Genomic DNA, 6,614 nt, shown 5'->3' with positions numbered 1-6,614 from the left:
TGAACAAAGGCTGTGGGAGGGGTCGCTGAAGGCAGAGTGTGGGAAGCAGGCTGGAAGGAGGCTGGAGAGATGGCTGGGAGGCAGAGATGGCTCTGACCCCCCAAAGGGGGGGGCTGGGATGCCCTGGGACCCCAAGCTGGACCTAACTGAGGGGGGCCCTGTTGTCTGTGCCTGCAAGACCTGTCTTGGACTGTGTTCCTGTCATCCAAATAAACCTTCTGCTTTACTGGCTGGCTGAGAGTCATGGTGAATCGCAGGAAGCCGGGGGTGCAGGGCCCTGAGTTCCCCAATACTCTGTGACAACTGGTGGCAGCGGTGGGATCTACTGCACCCCGTGGACGGCGCTTCCTGCAGTAAGTGACTGGGGAGCAGTAAAACGAAGGGGGATTGACGGGGACCAGGCCTGCTGAAGAGTGGGAGAGAGACGGTTATTACCCCTGGGAGTGTGTGACCAGCGAGAAGGACTTTTGCAGTAACAGGGTCCCCCGTGGGATCACAGCGAGTGGTCCCAGGGGCGGAGGAGTCTGCAGCTCGACCCTGGCAGAGAGGTGGTGACCTCGAGAAGGGCTGGCACACTAGGGGGCCCCCTGCGAACTGTGGGGAGCTGTGAGCACACAGGCCGGTGAGTGGCCAGCAGGAAGATGTATGCCAAGCGGCTTAAGAGCGACCTGGTGGAGCTGTGCAAGCAGAGGCGGCTGCGCATTGGGAGGCTCACCAAAGAACAGCTCATTGCCCAGCTGGAGGCGGAAGATCGCGCGAATGAACTGATCCCTGTGTCTCAGGGAAGCAGCCTGGCAAATGCAGCGCAGGCACCAGTGTCTGTCCCAGCTGGGAGTGGTCAGCCGGCTGCTGAGGGCTTCCCGAGACCCCTCCTTCCTATGCCTAGGGGAAGGGTGGGGAGGAGCCCAGCAAATACCGAAGGCGCCGTGATCCCCCCGGCCAGCAGGGGGTCCCCCCGGCGAAGCCCGCCGGCCAGCAGAGGATCCTCCCGGCGGCGTTCGGCATCCAGGGAGCGGAATTGGCTGGAATGGGAGAAAGAGCTAAAACTGAGGGAGCTGGAGGATCGTGAACAACAGAGACAGCATGAAGAGAGACAGCGTCAGCATGAACGGGAGGAGAAAGAGAGACAGCATCAGCATGAAGAGAGACAGAGACAGGAGAATGAGAGACAGCGTCAGCATGAACTGGAACTGGCGAGACTGAGGGGCAGCGAACCCCCGGCTGCGGTGAGTGAGGGGGGACCCAGGACTGCACGGAGCTTTGATAAGTGCATCATGGCCCCATACAAGGAGGGGGAGGACATGGATGACTTCCTGGAGGCCTTTGAGACGGCCTGCGAGCTGCACCGGGTTGATCCCGCGGACAGACTCCGGGTCCTTACCCCCTTACTGGACCCCAAATCCGTGGCATTGTACCGCCAACTGGGAGAGGCAGAGAAAGGGGACTACGAACTATTCAAAAAGGCCCTGCTACGTGAGTTTGGGCTGACTCCTGAGATGTACCGGGGAAGGTTCCGGAGTCAAGATAAAACCCCTGAGATCTCATATCTGCAACTAGCCGTCCGCATGGAAAGATACGCCAGCAAGTGGGCGGGTGGGGCCCAGACGAAGGAGGACCTGATTAAACTGCTGGTACTGGAGCAACTGTATGAGCGGTGCCCATCCGACCTGAGGCTGTGGTTGGTGGACAGAAAGCCAGAGAACCCGCGACACGCCGGGCAGCTGGCTGATGAGTTTGTAAAGAGCCGGTCAGGGGGTGGCAGGGAGGAGCCCCAAAGGAACAGGCCCGCCGTGATGCAGAGAGAGAGTCACCCTGGGACCTCCCAAAGAGGGAATATGGGGAATCCCCTCCCACGGGGAATGCCCAGCGTCAGGGACAACCGACCGGCTCGAGGGGACCCACAGGACATGAGCTGCTATTACTGCGGCCGAAGAGGCCACGTTCGGGCCCAGTGCCCCAAGCTCAAGGACAGACTGAGCAGACCGAACCCGCATAGGGTTAACTTGGTAGAGGCCCAGACGGACGAGGGGCAGGCTTCTCACGCAAGAGGGGCTGGCAGCTTATCAACTGCTCAAGAGAGAGAAGGGCCCCAGGCCAGCTCCTCTAGGGGGCTGGATGCCCCAGACTCAGGGTTTTTGGTTTATACGGTGGGCGCGGGGCTGTCCCTCCGGAGAGAGTACCTTGTTCCCCTGGAGGTGGATGGGAGGAAGGTCAATGGATACTGGGATACGGGCGCAGAGGTGACGCTGGCCCGGCCCGAGGTGGTGGCCCCAGATCAGGTGGTGCCCAACTCCTACCTGACCCTGACGGGGGTGGGCGGAACACCAGTCAAAGTGCCCGTGGCAAGGGTACACCTGAAGTGGGGGGCCAAGGAGGGCCCCAAGGATGTGGGGGTACACCCGTATCTGCCCACTGAGGTATTGATGGGGGGGGACCTGGAGAACTGGCCAAGCAACCCCCAAAAGGCACTGGTTGTGACCCGCAGTCAGAGCCGGCGAGGGGCCCTGCGCCCTGGCCTTGGGGGGGGTGCCTTGCCTGAGGCGCAGGACCCTAACCTGGTGGGGAGGGAACGCCCAGGGACGCGGCTCAGGGAGGCTGCAGCTTCGGACCCAGCGGGCGAGAAAGAGCAGGTGGCCATCCCTGTCCCAGCTGCTGAGTTCCAGGCCGAGTTACAGAGAGACCCCTCCTTGCGGAAGATAAGGGACCTGGCCGACCTCAATGCGGTACAGACCATGGAACGAGGTGGCCGGAAAAGGTTCCTGTGGGAGAAGGGGTTCCTGTACCGAGAATGGGCTCCCCCAGGGAAAATGGAGTCAGGGGGGATCAGGAGGCAGCTGGTGGTACCCCAGAAGTATCGCCGCCAGCTGCTGTGCCGGGCCCATGACATTCCCCTCTCAGGGCACCAGGGAACCTGGCGTACCCAGCAGAGGCTGCTACGGAGCTTTTACTGGCCTGGGGTCTTTGTTACTGTCCGACAGTACTGCGGATCCTGTGACCCCTGTCAGAGGGGGAGGAAGGCCTGGGACAAGGGGAAAAGAGCTTTAGGACCCTTGCCCAGCATAAAGGATCCTTTCCAGAGGGTGGCCAAGGTTAAAAGGGCGGCTCTAAACCAAGAGAGCCCAAAGCACAGACCTCCAGACTGGAGCGCTGGGAGAAGACCACAGCCCAGTTGGAACCCCAGAGGTATGGGGGTGGGAAAAGGGCACAGGCCGCATAAACCTTCCCACATGCGAACTGCGAGTGCCATCAAGCACCCCCGACCTAAGGGGGGGCGTGGAACGGAAGGGGCCTGGTGTAATTCTCACCAAGGAACTGGAGGGATGCGGGGGCATCCATGGGAACGGGGGTAGGTTCGAACTTCCCCGGGTCACTGGCTAAAGTGACCCTGCTCAGTTCGGTCTCGAAGGGGGGAGAGATGTGACGAACTGGGACTGTTCTTGCTGGGGTGTGTGAATGCTGACAGGGGAGTGTGACTAGGATGGTCTGCATCGGGGGATGGGAGCCGGCCCAAGGGAACATACCTGAGCTTGTAACATGAGAACCCAGGAGGGGGTTGGAGGTCAGATGACTCCGGGGCCCGGGAAACTGAACAAAGGCTGTGGGAGGGGTCGCTGAAGGCAGAGTGTGGGAAGCAGGCTGGAAGGAGGCTGGAGAGATGGCTGGGAGGCAGAGATGGCTCTGACCCCCCAAAGGGGGGGGCTGGGATGCCCTGGGACCCCAAGCTGGACCTAACTGAGGGGGGCCCTGTTGTCTGTGCCTGCAAGACCTGTCTTGGACTGTGTTCCTGTCATCCAAATAAACCTTCTGCTTTACTGGCTGGCTGAGAGTCATGGTGAATCGCAGGAAGCCGGGGGTGCAGGGCCCTGAGTTCCCCAATACTCTGTGACAGGCAGCTCCGGCCCTGTGTGCTGTGCACACAAATCGTATACCCATTACCGAGGGCAAAGCCGGGCAAGGCCCAGGGGAGAGAAAGGACAAGTAAAAGTGACTCAGCAATGTGGCCAGGCGTGGAACCCAGGCTCCCAGTGCACCCTGCTCTAACCACTAGTCCCCACTCCCTTCCCAGAGCCAGGGAGAGAACTCAGGAGTCCTGGCTCCCAGCCCTCCCTGCTCTAACCCACCAGCCCCCACTGCCCTCCCAGAGCCGAGGAGAGAACCCAGGAGTCCTGGCTCCCAGCCCTCCCTGCTCTAACCCACCAGCCCCCACTGCCCTCCCAGAGCCGAGGAGAGAACCCAGGAGTCTGGCTCCCGGCCCCCCGGCTCTGACCCCCCAGCCCCCACTCCCCTCCCAGAGCTGGGGAAAGAACCCAGGAGTCCTGGCTCCCAGCCCTCCACCCTGTCCCCTCCCTGTCCCTGTTGCGTCACCTGCTGGGTGAGGCCTGGCTCAGATGCGCACGTCCCCCCCGCTGGGGGTTAGCGCATTTCTCAGGTACCCAGGGTGACCTTTGATTTGTTTGTTCTGTGGAATCTCAGCTGTTATTTATAGTCCCATGGAACGGGCTCAGGGATGGGCCCCGGGCCGGACGTCCTGGCGGGTGGAGAGATCTCCCGCTCCATGCCCGGGCTCTGCCACCGGGAACCCATCACCCCTTCCTCCCTGCTGTGGACCCCTGCTCCACCCAGCCCTGAACCGCCTGGGGCAGGTGGTTCCACACAGCGTCACAGCAGCGCTGAGCGGTTCCGTGCGTCGCCATGGCAGCCCATGCAGCGCCACGTGGTTCCATGCACTGTGTGGGTCTGTGCATCACCATGGCAACCCATTTGGTGTCAGGCGGGTCCATGCATGGCCCTGGCAGCGTGGCCCCGGGCAGGTGGCACCCGGGTTCCTTCCCCCCCAGGCTGGGCCCCCTGCCAGCCCCCCACCCCTGGCACCCTCCAGGGACCCCGGATTGCTGAGGGCTCGGGCTGGAGGGGTGTGTGGCCCCCAACTGACCGGATTGTCGAGCCCCCAGGAATCCTGCGGCTCCTGTACTGGGATCTAGGTTGGGGACGGACCCTGCAGCAGGCCGGTGTTCCCCTTTAAGGGGCTGGGGCCTGCCCCATTCACTCATCAGGGCCAGCTGGGCCCGGGGCAGGTGTTTGGTATAAAGGTGCTTCCCCAGGCAGTAGGGCCAGCTGGGCTTTGGGAGGTGGCCCAGGACAGGAGAACTGGTGGCCCAGAGGGGCTGGGAGCTGTGAAAGGCAATGCCAGGGCAGGCCCGGGCAGGCCCAGCTCTGACCCAGACCCAGACCCTGAGAGGCTACCAGGTAACCCCAAAAGGTGCTGGGGCATGCCCAGAGTTTGCTCGGAGTCCAGCCGTGCCTGGTGAGGCCCAAGGGGGCTTCTCCCAGCCTGGGAACTGGCAAACGAGGTTGGGGCATCTGCTGCAGCCCAGCCCCTTGGTCCAGCCCCCGCAGCTGTTTGCTTTGCTCCTCTGCCTTCCCCCCCTTCTCCTGCTGCCTGGCAGGTAGTGCCCCACGTCCCCCCTGTGACGAGCTAGCCAGGTCAGTCCCCAGCAGAGAGGCTGGATGGGCCCTGGAAAAGGAGTTCCCCTGGGGAGGAGGGGTGTGGTTGGGGGGGTCTCTGTGTAAGAGGGAGGCTGTGAGGGGGGTCCCAACCATGGGGTCTCTGCAGCCCCAGCACAATGGGGGTCACAGTCTGGGGGCCGCGGGCAGCCCCTGGCGTGGTGGGGGTGTCCCTGTTGGTACCGCGGCTGGGTGGGCAGAGGCGTAACAGTGAAGTGGGCAGGACTGGGCTGGCCGGGTGATGAGAGGAGGAAGTGAAAGGGCGCTGAAGTGGAACCGTCTGGTAAATCCCCTGGAATGCACCCGGGCAACCTCCCCAGAACCCGCTCTCCGGCGCATGGGGACAGCGGGCGACAGTGCCACCAGAAACTGCCTGAGGCTAATGTCGCAGGAACAGGGAAATTAACCCAGAGGAGAACGGACTTGTCAGACAGGGAGGCAGCAGGGAGAACCCAGGAGTCCTGGCTCCCAACCCCCTGCTCTAACCCACCAGGCCACACTCCCCTCCCAGAGCCGGGGAGAGAACCCAGGAGTCCTGGCTCCCAGCCCCCCCTGCTCTAACCCACCAGCCCCCACTCCCCTCCCAGAGCCAGGGAGAGAACCCAGGCGTCCTGGCTCCCAACCCCCACCTGCTCTAACCCACCAGCCCCCACCCCACTCCCAGAGCTGGGGAGAGAACCCAGGCGTCCTGGCTCCCAGCCCCCCTGGTCTGACCCACCAGTCCCCACTCCCCTCCCCGAGCCGGGGAGAGAACCCAGGGGATGGACAGGTAGGCTCTGCCCTTGAAATGCTATTTATAATTGGTGTTATGTTTGCCGTAACAATAAACGAACTCCAAGGGCATGAGCGTTGGGAAGGAGCGCTCTTTGAAGCGCTGATTAACCACTCATCTCCTTAAGGAGGGAAACACCCTGTTTATAAAGCAAATTAGTTATCCTGCCCTGACGTCAATGCAGCATTATCGGGAACCAAGTGGAGAGGGGGGGCTGTGCAAACAGCCAGTCATGTGGGCACACGGGGGTCCCACGCGCCGCAGGGTCCTGCGCATGCCTGGCCACATGTCCCACCAGCTCACTCACTCCCGCACGTCCCCCCTGCTCGCACGCGGG

General features: G+C 62.6%; 1 protein-coding gene across 1 annotated transcript in view; it reads left to right on the top strand.

Moving 5' to 3' along the window:
• Positions 1–6,614, top strand: part of RNASEK (ribonuclease K) — a 321,727-nt gene that overhangs the window by 36,156 nt on the left and 278,957 nt on the right. The gene's annotated exons all lie outside the window — the stretch shown is intronic.

This window comes from Chrysemys picta, chromosome 16 (genome assembly GCF_011386835.1).
Source record: "Chrysemys picta bellii isolate R12L10 chromosome 16, ASM1138683v2, whole genome shotgun sequence".
Taxonomy (NCBI): domain Eukaryota; kingdom Metazoa; phylum Chordata; order Testudines; family Emydidae; genus Chrysemys; species Chrysemys picta.
This window is presented reverse-complemented; position numbering and strand designations above follow the sequence as displayed.